Genomic DNA, 19269 nt, shown 5'->3' with positions numbered 1-19269 from the left:
AGATACTATCCAAACTAGAAGCAGCAAAATATACGGTGAAGAACATAGGCTTTAAAGATTTGGGTGAATGCCATCTCTACAACTTAGGAGTCCTGTATATTTGGGCAGGCTAATTTCCCTTTGTGAACCTCAATTTCTTCATCTTTTGGCAAATGAGACTATAGCAGGAGACAAACAAAGACTCCTGGGTCCATAATTATGCAAACTTCAGACTTTCAAGTATGTGTGTAAATCTAGAATCAAAGTTGTAGTAGTCAAGATACCTAACCCCTTCCACACTCAACTACCCAAATATCCTCCCAAGAACCAACGAAATGTGGTCACTTTTTGCAGGATCTGCCCCAATCAGCTTGTGAGTCAATGTTCAAGAGGATGTTAGCTCTACCCTCCTGTGGGCGGAAATCTCTCATTGGTTTTGCCTCCCTGAATTCTGAGGGTAAAGACCTTCTAGGCAACACATGCTCACCACATCTGTGTTAAGTCTTGGGTCCTGCAGTACCCACAACTGGACCACTGCATCCAGTTGAGTGGTACCAATTCTAGGGGGCACCATCATCCTCACTGTCCATGTCAGCCATGCACCCTGGAGTTGCGCCATCCAGGTACAGTGGGCAGCCACAATCTTTCTAAGGGAGATGTCCTACCTGTAGTCTCGGCTGAAAGGGCAGCCCTAAATTTTCATATTTTATTCCATATAATTCATTAAGATTTAGCATTCAACTTAACCTTAATTGGGAACCAATTAATCACAAAACATTCAGAAACATTTGATGCTTAGGAAGAACAAAAGAAATGTAAAGGCAGAATCCTACCCAGAAAGAATTTACAATTTACAATGGTCTGGCTTTCCTCAATAATATTTCAGGACGATTTCAGTTCTAGTAAAATTTGTTGAGTCGTTCTCACACTTTGGGGGAAAGGCGATTTATAAACACAAGCTATTTTATTGACTATAGATCCCTAGCCAGTTCTTTACAAGGTCATGTACCCAAGAGCGAAGAAATGCAGTGATTAAAAAGCAACAACAGTTGCAGTTTCTTTTAAGTGACTTTCTTGACAGGGGCACCAGGCAGGGTCAGCTTTTCACATGTCAGTTCACAATGAGATAAATAATTCTTGGAGCATCATCCTTTAGAATTCCTACTGCAACCTCCTGGCTCAGACCAAGCAGAGCTCTTAGGAACAAGCTTAAGCCGGATCATGCTCCATTAGAATGCAGTGTTAGTGACTGTCAGAAAACTGGACAGGACATCCCTACCACAAACTGAGTTTATTTCGTCCATCAATTTTTGAAGAAGAAAAGGATGACATGGAAAATTAAAGAAGCATACTCTTCCTCTGGTTCTTTCCAAGCAAACAGATTTGACTTGAAAAGCAGGTTGAAAGGCACCAAGGGCAGGGTCCCTTTGAACACTAAGAGGAAAGGTGCCCTGGCACCAACAGATGACAACGTCTATCATCTAAACAGCCTATTTCATCCTTGTGTGAGTGTGCATGTGATGGTGGAGAGGGCAGGAGGATAAATACAATGATATACTCAGGGCAAGAACAGTGGAGTCCAGGGGGGGACTTGGGAGTCAGAGTCCTGAGTTCCGGCTCTTATTTGGTCCCCTTTCAGCTGGGGCATCTTGTGCCAGTTACTGCACCTCTGAATAGGTTCTCTCATCTGTCAAATGGAAATGAAGATAGTATCTTTTTCATAGGATGGCTTTAGTATTAAATAGTTAATGTAAAAAGTCTTATAAAAAATGTCCTACACATAAATACTCAAAATATATGTATTATATTTTAGTAGGTTAGGTATAATATAGAAAAGATGAGGAAAAGGGTGCTTAACACATGATTGTTAAATAAATGAAAACAAACATATAACCAGACAGTTATTAGTTACATTAGTTAGTGTAAATTAGAATTTACATTAGATTAGTAAATTCTAATCATTTTGTGGGAAATTATATTACCAATGGCAGGTTTTACCTTATTTTTTCCTTTAATACATTTGTGCTGGACTTTACACCCTGACTCTGATATAACATGCTAAAATCAATGATATCGTGGTACACAGTTGTCATGTGTTTTGAAAAAAAAATTAAGAACCATTTAGGAATATGTCTAACTTTATAGGATTAAGGAGAATCAAGTATTAGAAGGCTGACTCCCTTAGTGATCTCCAGAAGGCACAGCCTGCCCTTTGTGGGGTACATGTGTCTTACCACCTGTCACTCTAGGTAGAAAATGGGAAAATGATTTTGAAGTTACATCAAGTTTCCCTTAAGCTATCAGGTTCTCATGAAATAATCTACACAATAGCTTCTTTCATGAGCTTTGTTCTTTACAAGGCCTTCATTACTCCTTCATTCAGATGTCCCCAAGATACAGAAGCTTTATCCAACTCAGGAACACCACCTTAGCCCAACAAATTCAGAGCATCATTGGTAGAGGAGAAACTAGTCTGTCCTTTTCAACGCAGATGTGTGCATGTGGGCACACACACACACGCACAAGCACATGCCCACCATGAATTGACCTCTGGGTTGATTAGTGAGAACATTTCTCTTCACATTTCCAAGCTTCCTCTGAAAATTGAGTTTAGAGGGGAGTGAGTACTGGCAGTTCAGTTAGTTAATGATCTCTACTTTCAGATCAGAAAACATTTTCTGTTATATTTGTGCATTGCCATAATATTACCAACTTCCTATTGTGTCAACTAACACCATTTGAAAATTCTTATATCATTACTACCATTTAATAAAGAGCAAGGGGTTATCAACCCTAAAGAAGATGGCAGGACCTGGTTACAGAAAAAGGTTATTCCTTCAGTGCCACAAAGAAAAGACAAAGGGCAACTCTACACAGGCACACACATGTGTTCACAGAGGTAAGTGCATGCATGTACACTCACACACAGTGTACACTGTATGACTGGCTACTGAACAGTGAAAACTCCACTCCAGGCTAGCAAGGTCTTCAGTCTAGAGTTCCTTGGACTCTGTCAATGCTAAGGTCCCTTCTCCTTCTCACTGTTTTCGATTCTGTGGGCTGGTTTCATACAAATGTTAAGTCATCTTCTCTAGGATGTTTCACTCAAGTCACAGCAACAGAGGTGCACAATTTAAAAAATCCCACTCTCGTAGGAGAGGTTTTTTAGCTAGCTTATATTTTCATTGTAAATTTTAAAATTCACTTAAAAAACCTAAAAGGCAAGGGTCATGCACCAACCTCTCTCCTGCTCTCAAGGGCACACCTACCCTGTCCCTTCACTTCCTGCTGCACTGGGGTGGGGGGACACGCCAACCAGAAGTGGGCAGAGAAGAGTGAGGAAAAGAAGGGAATCTGTCCAGGCTTTCATCAGACTGACTGGAGGTACTGATGTGAAATGATTTTGTGTCTGCATGAGAGTAAATGCATACCTTCTGAAGGTTCCATCAGGGCTCCATTCCTTCTGTGAGAGTGTGATGTGACCTTTTCTCCAGAGCATCTCAATGCAGGAAGCCCTGGGGATACCCCAGGACAAGGGAAGCCTAGAAGACACTTCTAGGAAACCAACTGTCCCTGATTCCACATGGGCCATATCCTCATCTGAGAGTACTTGGTTAAAGGATTCCTCAAAGATTGTGAAATGTTTCAAAAATCTACAGTCAGCAGTCTGATTTCATCTACACCCCAAAAAGGATTTCTCAGAGATTTCTGGAACCCATCATGGGTTTCTTCCTTTCACAGGGACACCCAAGAAATGATCAAGGGGGATGTTGGGGAAGGGTGCATACCCATTAGGCACAGTATTGCCATACATGAGGCATCCCATTGGCTCATGATGTCCCACTTGGGCCACCTGAGGCAAGGAAAGGTCTCCCTGTGGTTAGAGTCTCAGATGAGAGTTTCATGCTAGAATAGTTTCCAGTGCTCAGTGAACTACCCTGAGATGGCTCCTTTATATTCACTCCGATATATTCCCCATATTGATGAATATTTTAAATAAACCCAGGGGAGGCAATTCTGATCCACCAGGGAAAATATCACTCCAGTGGGGGCTTTTACAGACAGATGCTCTGTGGAACAGGGTTCCAGCAAGTCACAACCCTTTGCAGTGCTTGTCAAAAATGGAAGATTAAAATTATTTCAAGGCAGGAATGCAAGTTTAGGGCCAATGTATCAGCTTTTATGGGAACATCATAAAATCAGATAACTTATCCTTGCTGAAAACTAATATTATGTGCGTCAATCTTCTAGTATAGTGTAGTAGAAACTATTTTATGGACTATTGTTATATTTTTCCTCTTTCATTGTGTGACAGAAGCCACTTCTGTGTTTCACTGCTTTTCAGTATGAACTGCCATCAATAATATCTCACAGAGCCAAAAATGATTCACTATTATGTTAATCATTTGAAATTATTTTTAGCTGGGAAGGAGATTCAGACTTTAATGGCCACTTAAGGAAACGTAGCTTTGAAGTCATGTGCAGGAGGCCCCAGACAGCACAGCTGAATTCTAGGGAGGTTTCTTTTTTCTTTATTATTGTCTTCCTCTCTCAAATGTTCCCACCAGAGACCTCATGGCACCAGAGCAATAACAGTAACAATGCCTTTCATTTTCTCATTAGATCCCAATGGCTCCAAATTACCACTCAGAGCTGGAAATGCGAAAAAGGAAAGGAATGATAAATAAATGACTTGCCCAAGGGCAGGCACAGAACTACACATGGGCCACCTGTTGGCATTTAGTTCTGACAATATCACTTTTAGAGGTTTGTGTGATACCACCACAGGAAGAGGATGGAAACAAGATACCTGCAAGGAAATACGTGGATTGAGCATCTACTATTTTAGGTCCTTTGTTAGGGACTTTCATATCTGTGATCACACTGACCTTCATAACAGTCCCATGAGGTAAAAATTATTACCCACACTTCTATAAAGAGAACTTAAATTAAGTAACTTGTCAGGTGTCACAGAGCCAGCAGGAGGCAAAGTGAAAGTTTAATCATGTAATTCCAGCCTTGGCACTGAGAAAGTGAAGAATTGTTTTTAATGAGGCATACATAGTTCTTTTCGGTTGGAAATGGGTGTATGGAATTTTAAACAATTGGCCGAACACATACACCCATGGAATACTACACAGTTATATAAAAGAATGAAATCATGTCCTTTGCAGCAACATGGATGCAGCTGGAGGCCAGTATCCTCAGTGAATTAACCCAGGAACAGAAAACTAAATACTACATGTTCTCACTTATAAGTGGGAGCTAAACACTGGATACACAAGGACACAAAGAGGAGAATAACAGACAATGAGAACTACTAGGAGGGAAGAGAGGGTGGCAAGGGTTGAAATCTAACTGTCGTGTACTATGCCCACTATCTGGGTGACACTGGTACACCAAGTCCCAGTGAAATGCTATTTACCCATGTAACAAATTTGCACATATACCCTCTGAACCTAAAAGTCAAAAAATAAATAAAATAAAAAACAACAAAAAACCCAAGTGACGAAAACAAAAATTTTAGTCAATAATTCCTTTGAGTTTTACTGCCCATGAAATATTAGATCTTTGGCTTTTTAAAAGTTTGATTTACACTATAAACTAAGTAAATTAATTAATATGTCAAAAATTTGGGGTAATGTCCCAAGACACCTGATTCTGGCCCAATTTGGTGATGGGCTGGAGAGGAGGGAGGCACAGAGGGGAGACAGGAGGACAGAGACACAGAAGGTTTCTGTCCACAGAGGCTCCCAGACTAAGATTCCGATTTCCAAGTACACATGTGAATGACTATTTCTGTCAATGACTACTCTCAATTTGCCAAATTTGGTTATCATTTATATTTTGCTTTTGCAAAGATGATACCTGTCAGAACCTTAGGTTTGCTTTGGCATAAACTGTTTTACCTTCATTTGTCACTGACACAACAGAGTGCTCAGAGAACCAGAAACAGATTAATGGGGATGGGGGGGTCATTTTACATGGAATTGAGCCGAATAGAATAGGTAGTTTTCTTTCATTTTGAAGGTACAAGGGATTTGAAAGGCACAGCTCTACTGTATAAAACCAAGGGTTTCTACACAGAGGTAGCCTTCCTTCAAAGCACTGGATACAGCCACAAAGTAGAGATCTCCTTAATGCAAAACACATGTTCTAGAGAGAAGCTTTATTGAAACAAAGAATACAGCAGGCCTAACGAATAGTGGAACAAAGTGACTAGGGTTGCCCAGAATTCAATCTCATGGTGGTAGCACTTACTGACCCAACCTCTTTCCTCCCTTACTCCCACCTGTCCTTTTTACCTTCCACAGTGCTTTTGTGGCCACCATATACAAACCAGACATTGAGGTGGACTAGTGGAGAAGAGTGATAAATCAGCCAGTGGTCTTCAAGGAGGGGACACGTAAGCAGCCGATAAAAGAATCAAGTCATTTAGCAATGGGGTACCTTAAGGAGACTGTGCTGTCTGCTGCCTTTTATAATGAGCATGGATTATTTAAAAACAAAAAAAGAACAATAAGCAAATTATATTAAATACACTGAATGGCATCAGTACTCATGGGGTTTTCTTTATGACTTAGACATTTAGAGTAATTGCCAAACTAAAAGGTTTCCACATTTCAATATTTTTCATTCAGGATTTTATCCTTTTCACTCCTAATAATCTGTGGCCCCAAATGTGCTTCATCTAACAAAAATGGAGGGTCACACTGAAAGGCAACTCGTGACTTTCAACAGAAATAAACCCTGGCCGGGTTATATTTCATTCTATGAGAAGTGTTCAGCATTCAACCTGCAGCATCCTAGTTGACACAGCAGCATCCTGTAATTACCCCAAAGGCCATTTGATTTGATAATATATTCACCACCATGTATAATTTACATAATGTTTTACAATTATCCATTAATATGCAAATGTTAGGCTAAAGATTATGTGGCCTGGAAATGCAATGCAAGTATTTCTCTGACAATCACGCTCTGTGTGTACATAGATACCTAATCTGATAGGCCCTTCAATGTTAGTGAAGGAATGACTCATGGTGATTAAGAAGAAATGGGAATGAGCCTAGCATTCTAAATTTGCAATTCACTTACCAAAGTACATAAAACCAATGTTAAGTTCAATAAATGCTATGAGAATGAACATTTTTCTCTCTAAATTTCTTACACAGATCTCTGGGATGTCAGAAAGCCTGTCAAAACCAGCACCAAAGGTGGGAAGTAGTTTAGACATGAGCATCCTTTAGACATGTAACTACCATGAAAATAACTCACCAAGTGTATATTAAGACACATTAATCAGATAAACTGGGCTGTGAAATTAAATCCTCTTTCTCCTTTCCCCAACAGTAATCCATCTACAAAGGGAAAAGGAAATGAAAGTGGGGAAAGGGATAAATACTTATGTCACTTTAGCATCACTGTTGATGTGTTAAATGTACAAAAGCCAGGAAATTCAGTTACCGTTCCCATAGCAACTGCAGCTTGCCTCCTGGACCTGGTAAATTAAGTTATGAAAATTAATCCCACTTAGAACATGAGGAAACACTGCCCCTGAGCAAGGGAAACCAGTTAGGTCGAACTTTGTATTAACTGAGTAGCAAGCTCTCCTCAAGATGAGGTCCAGAGGAAAAGACACTTGCATGAGCAGCTCACTGCAGGCTGCTTTTCAGGAAAAGAGACATTTCCTTCAACTGGTATGACCTGACCAGCTGACAACCCAGTGAGTGGGAGCCTAGACATTCCAGAGGCATCAGAGAGAGAATAACAGACACAGCTCCCCTACACATGGAGGTCCAGGATGTGAATTATTTAATCCTCCCCGTAAGAAAAGAAGCCACCATACACATGGTGACCCTTACTACTACTTGTAAATGCCAGTTCTCTTATGATTCAATGAAAGACCAACAGAGAAAAGGGGACCGAAATCTGAAACTGAAGTGAAAGGTAAAGCTTCAAGTCTTATATGATTGTCATTCAAATGGTGCTTACGCCTGGACCAAGTCTGATTGTATTACCTGAGTAGGTTGTATTTTAAATAAATAAGCAGCTTTTGATGACTAGCTAAATCCTGGTGAAAATTCACCCAATGAAGATTTCTTTACTATGCTGGTACTTATTTTCAGGTTCAGTAAGGAATCTAAATATTCAAAATAAAAACGAACAAAAGGTCCTACGGTCAGTACTAAACAAAGTTTAAAAAAGTGTAAACAGGCATACACTTTCCTTCCCTAATGAATACAACAAATGAGTTTTGGAACGAAACTGAAAACATTCTCTATAGTGTCAGCAATAGACACAGAAGTCAGATGGCATATTATTTAATAGTAAGTGCTTTCAAGCCATGACCACAGTCTTTCTCTTCATCACAGCTTCTACCATCATCCTGGGCTGCTTTTAAATCCACTTGTATGACCCTTGGCCTCATCTCCAATGACCCTTCCTCCGATTCACCCCTCCGCTTTCTCCCTCCGCAGTCACCCTTGAGCTGAGAGTATTGAGAAAATGCACGATCACCAGAATCAGCACATTCCAACACTCAAGTTTTTGAAGACAGCCTCCTCTCCCACCTCCTTAAGTAGTAAGTACACTACTGTAGTTCTTCAACCTGGTCAAAACTGCAAGTTCAACCAGCCCCCTCCTGCCACCACAACCTCTTTCTCCCATGCAGATTCCATGGTCCATTATTACAATCATGCTGTTTCTACCAAATTCCCTAAATTCCTAAATTCTTTCATCCTTGGATCTTCTGCCGCATCCACTTGTCATAGCCCTAACCATAGAGGAGCCCCATGGGCTTCTTTCTCTGGGCCTACAAGGAGCAGCGGGAGTGTCTGCGAGAACACAATCCCACCAGATGGCCTCACTGCAGTCAGGATCTGAACCATCAGCTGGGCCCTTGACACTGCCTGGGCATTTTCTCGTGTTCCTCTAGTCGGCCTGCTCTCACATGCTCCACAGCATCATTTCATGCATTTTCTACTGTCTTTAAACCTTGCTCATTGACTGCCCTCACGCTAGGAGGGTGATGTTGCATCCTTCATAGAGAAAATAGAACAATTGGTGGGGAGCTCGTGTCCCAGGGAGCTCCTGCCCTGGGATCTGCATATCTTCTGCGATGCAGTAGAAACTGCAGGGGACTATGTATGAGGGCTGGAGCATCAGATCATCAGGTTCCAATCCTGGCTCCGGGTTTGACAGTCAGTGGGCCTTGGGCTAACTACTTCACCCCTCTGTGCCTTGGATTCCTCATCTATGAAGACACAAGGATGCCACCTGCCTCAGTGGTGTAGCTGTTACAGGAAGTAATATAGGCAAAGCCTGCAGAACAGTGTTTGGCACACAATACGCACTCAGAAATGTTTGTCTTGATAATTATCACTGTTATTATGAATCTTGGCTCTCTCCTCTCTCATCCTTCTTACTTTCCCTCCTATTAAAATCCTTCCTGCTCTTAAAAGCCAATCTCCCCATAAGTACTCAGATCCTATCTCCTTCCCCATCTGCAGACACTAGGCTCCAGCAGTGTCTCCTCTCTCTCCTGCACGTCTCTCCTACCATGGATTCCATCTATCTGTATTCAGATACACTCAGCAGTATGCGGTACCTGTTTAACAGCTAGCTTTTGGTGGGGATGGTGGGGTCTTAGTTGTGTTTGCCAGTTTCTGTGGTGTAAATATTCCCACCATAGCTGAATCTAAGCTGCCCACTGTTTAACGACTGGCTACCAAATTTGCTGACAATAATTGGCTCTAGTCCATCGGTGATATATGTTGGAGTGTCTTTCATCTTTAAACAAACTCCCAAACACTACCATGAACAAAAACAAAATGAAAACCCAGCCGGGTTTCTAACACACACCTCTACCTCCCACCCCAAACAGCTTTTGCCGTATCTCTTCATTATCCTTCATGGCTACCTTTTTTTTTTTTTCCCTGAGGGGGGGTCTTTCTATGTTGCCCAGGCTAGTCTTGAACTGGGCTCAAGGGATCCTCCCACGTCAGCCTGCTAAGTAGCTGGGATTATAGGCATGCACCCACCTGTGGCTACTATCTTGAAAAGAAGTGTCTCCATCACCCCAGGCCTGACATCTACTCTGCCTTCCATCTCCTTCCATCCCTCCATGAGAACTGTGCTAGCTAAGGACTCCAATATCCTCCAGGAAAGAATTCAGTCCTCTTCTAACTTGACTCTTCGCAGCATTCACTGGTGCCTCCACATCTTCTGGTTCTACCCTTCCCCCTCAAGTCACTCCTTCATGTGGTCATCCTCCTCTTCCTCTAGAAGCCCTTAAACGAAGGTCTTCCATGGGTTTGCATGCTGGACCTCTGTTCTTCCCACTCCAAATTCTCTTGAGACAATCTTAACTCATCTCATAACTTTACCACCAACCCACATGGAAAAAAGTGCCAATTTATTTTCTCTGCATAGGTTTTCTTTTTGGGTTCTCTGTCTGAACGTATCTATTTTGAAAACGAAAACACTCACGCTAGCAGACTGGAGGAACAAAACAACCGTAGAGACACTGCCTGCCCTAACAACATTCAGGCAATCTGGGAAAAAGAAATAATCTGAAAAGTTATATCTGCGACTCACTGATATGGTTTGGCTGTGTCCTCACCCAAATCTCACTCTGAACTGTAATAATCCCCACATGTCAACGGCAGGGCCAGGTGGAGATAGCTGAATCACGGGGCAGCTTCCCTCATACTGTTCTCATGGTGGTGAATAAGTCTCACAATATCTGATGGTTTTATAAATGGGAGCTCCCCTGCACAAGCCCTCTTGCCTGCTGCCATGAAAGACGTGACTTTGTTCCTTATTCACCTTCAGCCATGATCGTGAGGCCTCCCCAGTCATGTGGAACTGTGAGTCAATTAAACCTCTTTCCTTTATAAATTACCCACTCTCGGGTATGTCTTTATTAGCAGCATGAGAACAGACTAATACACTTGCCAGCAGGCGGTAAGCCACAATCACGTGAGGAAGAGGCAGAATCAAAACTGTAGGGCACTGAGTGTGGCATGTCCATTAATGCAAGCACTTATGCCTGGTTGTATGGCCTTACTTCTCTGAATCTAGTATTTAGTCATTTGAGGGCAACGGCAAGAATGAGGCAAAACTGAATCTTCCTCAGCACGAAGTGATTCTCCAAGCACAGATGCAGGCCCCTTCCTGGCTGTGGCCACTGGGTTGTCCCTTGGTACCCAGTACCCAGGCCTTCTGGGGTCATTCTCTAAAGAAGGCACTGCGACTACAGGCCAGTAGGCCTCTGTGCCTCAAAGAGCCCCAAAGAGTTCTAGTGTTCTATACCACTGTAGGATGACAGTGGTATTAATATATAGTTTCAAATAGTTGGAAGGAGAATATCGAATGTTCCCAATACAAAGAAATGATAAATGACTGCGATGATGGATATGCTAATTATCCTGATTCAACCACTATACCTAGTATATATCAAAACATCCCTGTGTTCTCCATGAATATGTACAATTATTATTTGCCAATTAAGAAATAAAATAAAAGAGCTATTGATACAGAGAACATTGAACTCAGGAGCTCGCATCAGTTTTAGGGTAAAGCAAAATTAATTTTAAAAATACAGAAACTGAGGGCACTATGTTTTGATCTGCTCTGATACTTGGAAATCCACTTGCATTACCCAGCTAATAAAAACTAGTGGGTCACGATAACCTACAAGAAGATTTTTGACTGATTAGATAGTGATACTCATCAAAAGGACTTAGGAGTAAATTATCTGGGCAACTTCTGGGGCAGGAAATATTTTTTTCCACACTGAATTTATGAGACAAACTTTGTCAGAATTTAAAGAAGATCTCATAAAACTCAGGATCCATGTATTCTCCAGAAACTCATCCATTCATTTTTAGGTAAAGGTCTTGAATTTATAGATGCCACTGATTACTGAGGGTGGCAGGCAACCCAAGCATTTATCTACAGACGTGATGCTTTGAGAGTAAACATTCTGATCACATGGTGCTATGGCACCATCTCAACTGAAAAGAAAAGTGAGAAATCAACATGAAAAAAAGTATCCAGTCCGCACATACCTGCTGAGAATCTCACTACTTTTCAGGTCTGTTAGTCAGTAGGTACAGTGATGAACAAAATATCTAAACATATGTGCAACAAAGAGCAACAGAAATGCAAAGTATTTTCTTCCTGTACTTCATATTCTAATTATTGTATTATATACAAATATTTATTTTCTTCCCATACTTCCTTTTCTAATGATTCTATTAAGTTATCTGCTTCATCATCAGGAAAAGAAGCGGAGCCTTGTTTAAGGAAAAGATGTTGAGAGAGATAACTTCAGAAATGGCTTCAGATGTTTAAAACATTACAACAACTTTGTTTCTAAGTTATCTCTATTAACTTTAGAACTACAAAATTAACAAACTAGAAATAGAAATTGTTCGTCTGGAACAGCTTGAAACTCATAATTTTTTTTTTGAAAAGACAGAATTTTTGTGTTATTAACACCATAAAGGTTAAAAAAAAGCTTCTTGGAAATGAAGTCATGTGGCTAATGAATGTGTTCTTGAAGGCTCTTCTTGGACTGGAGTCACTCACAAATCTCAGAAAGATGAGTTGAAATATAAACTCTAGGCAGGCTATTCTCACTTATAAATAAAACAGTTCGAACTCTGCTTGGGGTTATGAGAATCCAAAATTCAGTATTACGGAGGTGCTCAGAACATTTGCATTTGAACATTAGAGACCAAATACTGGGCTAAGAGAATGGAGAAGACCAACAGGTAATAGCAGGCACAGATGGCCACACGTCTACTGCTCTCGAGTGGAACTGACTGTGGGTCACCCGCTCCACTTTGAAACATGGGAAATTTCACATGCCTCATCCCTTTCCCAGGCAGGCCCTAAATGAAAGCTGTGGTGACACGAGATGGGTTGTGCAGTAAGGCAGTTCCCAGCTGTCCGGGCGAAACTCTATCCCAGTCTCCCTATCTCAGGAAAGTACAGTATGTTAGCAAGTGAGAGTGACGTTAAAGAGACATTCTTGAACTTGCTCTAGGAAATCACCTGTAACCTTTGGCACTTTACCTATTCTTAGTAATAGAATATTTGTGACCACTAAGATGTGATAGTGTTACAGTTGAGAGTGGCCAATGTATATGACACCTATTGTCAACAGTGATTCCCAGGACATACTCCCATCTCTTCTTATTGCAGTTGCTAGTATACCTGTGAGGCCCACTCTGTTAAGGCAGATGACTTTTAGTATATGCCTCAGTAAAACACAAATAAGAAAATCAATTTCATAAAAGAACAAAACATTTAAGATACAGGTAGCTCAGAAATTAACATGCAATGTCTCAGACTTATATAACTGAGAGAGTAGAGAGAACTATGGTTGGTTCATTACCCGATTTAATGATATAATGAAACTAAGGAGTGCTCACACTGGTTTACAAAAGGGGAGATAGTGGTGCTCACTAAAGCACAGACAGCTTGAGGGATTCCTACAGAAATCCCCTTTAGGAGGTCTGGGCCCCACAAACAAACATTACATAGTAATGAGCCCGACTCCTAGGTCATGAGATGCTCCCCCAAATTACTGAAGGCTATAAATCTTAAATATAAAGGTGGCTAATACAAACTAATTATAAAATAGCAGTTTGAATTTAAGTAACAATTCTACAAGTAAAATATAAAAGTGTTAATGACCTCATTTTGAAATGATTGGTCACATGTCTCCAAATACCTCATCTCTCCAGGTAAGAGTCAGGGTTCTATCCTGACAGTAGGACACTCCTTCATTTCTCTAAGATTGCAGCTGCTGCTCTCTGGGAGCCTGCCAGTGGTGGGAACAGCTCCACTCCCATTCTAAATCACTAAGAGCTGCAATAAACGGTTACCATTTACTCCCAGGGTTGGCCAGTAAGCCTCTCCCCACTTTCCCAGTAAGTCTAACTAGAGACATTAAAAAAATGTGCTTTATCTACACCTTGCAAGTCTGGTCCTAAGACCCTCTCTAAATAGATTTAAGCGATCTATTTAGAAGGAAAAGAATCTGTTTCTTGATGAAAACCACTCAAATTAGTAAATTAATTCTTGGTCTGATAAAGTCAAAACAAATTCCACTCCATCACTTCCCAACCCCTTCATCTATGAGGCAGGGGAAAAAATCTAGAATCAGAGTTACTAAAAGCAGAAAAGTTCTAGCAGCTGCAAACATGAAAATTAAGAAATTCCCTAGAAGAGAAATTCTCAAATTGTGCCTCACTGTAGCAAAGGAGAGTGAATGACTAATAGGTGCTAAAATTTCTAAAGTCTCACTTCTCATAACATGCCCCAAATTTATAATTTATTTCATAACAAGCACTTTCAGCTCAATCTTTGGAAGAGATGTTTCAAATGGAACTGATCTCCGATTTTATCCTAAAAGTTAATGAGAAAATGGGTCTCAGAATTAGTAATCAACTTTGCTAAAATGTTCCTACTGACTTAAAAATTAAGAATTGGAAGAATTTTATAACTAAAATATTGTTATATTCTATTTTGATCCATCTTACCAGCATAAGCTGAAATTTTCTTATGTGAAGTTACTCCAATTTCACCCTTTTAACTTTGAGAACATGAGTTAATTTGTGTGCTCTCTCTGCATATTTTTATCTGAATCCTAGATTTGCTTGAAAATGTGAATTTTATCAGTTGTCAGAGGCAACTCAACATAGGAGGGTGACAGGGGGAGAAAATAAAATTATATTCAAATGAAACTTAAGCTGGCTCCCATCTGGCTAAAACTTTAAGCTTCAAATAAATGCAATTTTCTTTTCTTCACCTCATCCAATCAGACATAGAAAATATTCCTCTAGGGGGTAAGGAAATAGCAATCCAAGAAGGCAAAAGAGGGAAAACTGCCACTGCATCCTCTTACATCCTCATCACCCTACGTTCCTGGCACCATTGGATGGCAGAGGAGCCCATGCTACTTAAGTCTCTTCATTTTGTGGCTCTTCGCAAGCCTTCCACATCTTGGGGAGTGTGATTAAACAGACGTGAAGAGGATATGAGAATACATATGAGAGACTGGGAAAAATTCATATGAAAATGCAATCCTCTTGTATTCTTTATTTCCTTTTCATCTATAGTAGAGGGCTAAGACCATAAAAAGTACTTCTTTATCAATTTAGTTCACTAAAAATATTACACCCTTTCTTGATTTCCATTGGAATTTGTGAACCGAGTGTGTGTGTATTATACTTAGAACACATATTTAAGTATCGGCCTGGGATAATAGCTGTAAACTGGAAACGATGATCAGAAAATACACGGGTTTCCAGCCTCCTGTTCTCATCTGTGGTCCCGTGTGTTCTTGAGCAAGGCTTTCTTGTTTGGTCTGGCCATCCCTGGCTTCTAGTGAAAGATGGCATGATGGATTTCAGAATGATGGGTACCAGCTTTACTCTGTTGTCAGGGAGGGGTCCTGGCTCACCCTTTGGAACTAACCACACCTGGATTAATAAACGAGGGTAATCCCGTTAAGGGGAGCATCTGTGATGTATTTTCTCTTCTGGGACATTCCTTTACATACAATTCACAAAGGGGAGGCATACACTCATCGAGGAATCAGTGCATCATCCCAATAGTTAACTCAATGAGATTAGTGGAGATTTATGTCAATGAGCCTAGATTTACTTTCACCACGTTCCCCCACCAATTATCCTCCACCAACTGAGAACTACTAGTCAAAGAGGCAAAACTCATTGTCCAGAGAAAACTTTTAGGAGAACTGAAAATAGCCTGTATCCTGATTTTGATGGTGGTTACATGACTGTTTACATCTGCCAAAACTAAAGAACTGTACATCAAAAAAAAAAGGTAAATTTTACTGAATAAATTATCCCTCAATAACTCTGACTTAAAAGGAGAACAAAGAAAACTGAATCTCACCTGGCATTAAACCAGTATGTAATAGCCTGAATGACTCAAAAACAATATATTGAGTGGAAGAAGAGAGACACAAAAAAGCTACATATTGTGGGATTCCATTTACATGAATAGTAGGTAGAAAAGAAAGAAAATATATTATTCATCCCTTCCACCTCCACCCCTACACATACAAATCTCATACTCTTCACCACGCCCACAATCTTAGGGAAAAAAAAATTGTATTTTTCCCAAAACTGGCCTCATGCTCTCACAAAGAAACTAGCAAGATATTTCATAACTGTGTTTCAGAGTCTTGAGTGGGACTATTGTTCAAGAAGAGAATCAATTTTGGATGTTTTGATTCAGATCTCCTAAGGAGAATTCAGCTCCAGAGAGAGCTCAGTGGGGGTGCACATGCAGTCTCTCTGCCTTCCCCGCTCCTCATATTTCATTAAGCTAAAAGATTTAAGCACATTCAACAAGTAAGGAAGACAATACAATTTAATAACATCTTCCTGTATTTGGTGTAACTTGAAAAAAACAAAACTCGTGCTACCATATTTTCTTTTTTTTTTTTTTTTGAGACGGAGTCTCGCTCTATCGCCCAGGCTGGAGTGCAGTGGCGGGATCTCAGCTCACTGCAAGCTCTGCCTCCCGGGTTCGCGCCATTCTCCTGGCTCAGCCTCCTGAGTAGCTGGGACTACAGGCGCCCGCCAGCCACCGCACCCGGCTAGGTTTTTGTATTTTTTTCAGTAGAGACAGGGTTTCACCATGTTAGCCAGGAGTGTCGATCTCCTGACCTCGTGATCCGCCCGTCTCGGCCTCCCAAAGTGCTGGGATTAACAGGCTTGAGCCACCGCGCCCGGCCAAATAGCATCCGCCCAAACAGGGACTTGAACCCTGGACCCTCAGATTAAAAGTCTGATGCTCTACCGACTGAGCTATCCAGGCCCCTGATATTTTCTCAACTAACATTAGCTAAAAAGATCATCCCCCAGTATCTTGCTAGTAGATGAAAATAAGAAAAATTCCCTGCAGGCAAAACTAACTTTGTTAATGCCCCCATTTCAAACACTATCTTAGATCAGACATTACTCTGGAATATTATCCAGCCTTTAAATACACACACACACACACACACACGCACACACACAACATATATAATATTAGTATACTCAAAAAGGTTCAGGAGAGCCCTTAAGCTGGGAGCTGAGGCTCAAGAGTAAAGTTCTTCTTGAGAATGAGGAGGAGCATTCTTTCTTTTAAATCTAAAAGTATTAACTCAAAAAGAATCTAAAACTTAACAAAAATTAGATACTAACCCAGGTATTCTATAGGCTTTTGGCAATTCAAAAAACAGAGTGTTAAAGTGCACGAAGCACCAAAAAAGGGTCTCCTCTGAAAATAGGGCTTGGGCCCTGATACGGTTTGGGTGTATTCCCACCAACTTTGTAATGAGATTTGTAACCCCCACAATTCCCACGTGTCGTGGGAGGAGCCTGGTGGGAAGCAATTGAATCATGGGGGTGGGTCTTTCCTGTGCTGTTCTCATTATAGTAAATAAGTCTCATGATATCTGGTTTTAAAAATGGGAGTTCCCTGCACAAGCTCTCTTTGCCTGCTGCCATCCACGTACGATGTGACTGCCACGTGGAACTGTAAGTTCATTAAACCTCTTTCTTTTGTAAATTGCCCAGTCTCCGGGATGTCTTTATCAGCAGAGTGAAAACACACTAACACAGGCCCCTCCATACTTAACTTCTTATGAACTCGGAATGCAAATCAATATAGTACCTCTATTTTAATATTTTTAAAGCAGTAAACTACATAAGTAAAACCACCACTCCATACGCATCCCAAACGAGGAATCATCTATTCCACTTATTACTTAAAGAGTCAACCTTCATAGTTCCTTTGTCAATACCATGTGTCACCATTAACAAGGAGGAGCCTGCAGTGAGGGGCTGCCACTGGTTTCTCTTCTTCATAAAACATAAGGCGGGTACCACTCACATGCAATTACAACAGAATCAACGATTTCGACACACAAAATACACATGGACAATACCTATGTCAAAAAATGTTTAACCTTTCTCATAAAACAGCCAAGAATAAGATAATATCCTGAACTCTCAAGGTGACAAAGAGGTTTCTCGGTTTTCTTTTATTGTTGCTATTCTTTTTATCATACCCCTGGCTAAGGGGTCAGAAACATCAAAGGAAACTTTTCAGAGGGCAGTTTAGCAATATCTTTCTAGTAACCATACATGCTCACTGACTAGCAATTTCACTTCTAGGAACTTGTTCTAAGGAAAGGATTAAAAATGAATCCTTTGGATTCATTCTGGTGGTAGCCAGAGGTGTTTTTTACAGTAAAAATTTGGAAACAACCTAAATATATAGAAATAGACATCTTTTGTACATAATTTATGATATATATATATACACAATGGGATGCTATCTAGTCACTAAAGAATATGCCCTTGAAAGATATTTTAAGATATGGAAAAAAGTTATTGATGATAATTTTGAGGGAAGGAAAAAAGAAACCAGGATTCTGAACTTCAGAGGCAGTATGACCCCATATTTCTTATATATACATGTATATGCAAACATATGTATTTATGCAGATAATGTGAGGATACAAATATAGACACAGTAGAGGCTAAAAGAGAACACATCGCTATGCTTATGCTGTTATCTCAGGGTGGCAGAATAGTAAGGGGCTTTAATTTTCTCCTTTAAATATCATTCCCATTTTCTAAAACTTCTACATTTTCAACGGTAGACAAGCATCTGGTTTTTATTGTTGTTTGTGTGTACATGTGTGTGCTTGTTTTTTTTTTTTTTCCTTAGAGACAGGGTCTTGCTCTGTCACCCAGACTAGAGTATGGTGGCACTGTATCCTTCACGAACATACCATAGTTCACCGTGACCCTTGAACTCCTGGGTCTGTGCTAGGACTACAGGCACATACCAGTATGTCTAGGCAATTTTATTTTATTTTTTGTAGAGACAGGGTTTTGCTGTGTTGCCCAGACTTGTCTTCTGGCCTCAAGAGATCCTCCTGCTTTGACCTCCCAAAGTATTGAGATTACAGGAAAGAGCCACTCTGCACCTGGTCACTACAATTTTTAATGTATTGATTTTATAATATTAAAATATATTTCTATATATCTTATACAGTCCAGATTTTGTGTGATTATTTTAGGAATAGGGAAATGGCAGAAAAAAAATTCAAGAACAATTATGTGACTGTTTTAAAAAATGAAAATACTGATCCTCTCAAAAGTTGTAATACAGTATAATTAAATATACAGTATAAATATATAGTATGCAAAAATATATAATTATACAAATATATTTAAATGT

The 19269-nt window shown here is 40.3% G+C and overlaps 1 protein-coding gene and 1 non-coding gene across 2 annotated transcripts in view; both read right to left on the bottom strand.

Annotated features, from left to right (window-relative positions):
• The window catches only part of ELMO1 (engulfment and cell motility 1), a 588614-nt gene that overhangs the window by 198448 nt on the left and 370897 nt on the right, over positions 1–19269 (bottom strand). The gene's annotated exons all lie outside the window — the stretch shown is intronic.
• On the bottom strand, positions 16776–16848 carry TRNAK-UUU (transfer RNA lysine (anticodon UUU)). Its single transcript has one exon. It is a non-coding gene; the product is annotated as a tRNA-Lys (tRNA).

This window comes from Rhinopithecus bieti, unplaced genomic scaffold (genome assembly GCF_001698545.2).
Source record: "Rhinopithecus bieti isolate Rb0 unplaced genomic scaffold, ASM169854v2 scaffold_51732, whole genome shotgun sequence".
In the NCBI taxonomy this organism is placed as follows: Eukaryota; Metazoa; Chordata; class Mammalia; order Primates; family Cercopithecidae; genus Rhinopithecus; species Rhinopithecus bieti.
This window is presented reverse-complemented; position numbering and strand designations above follow the sequence as displayed.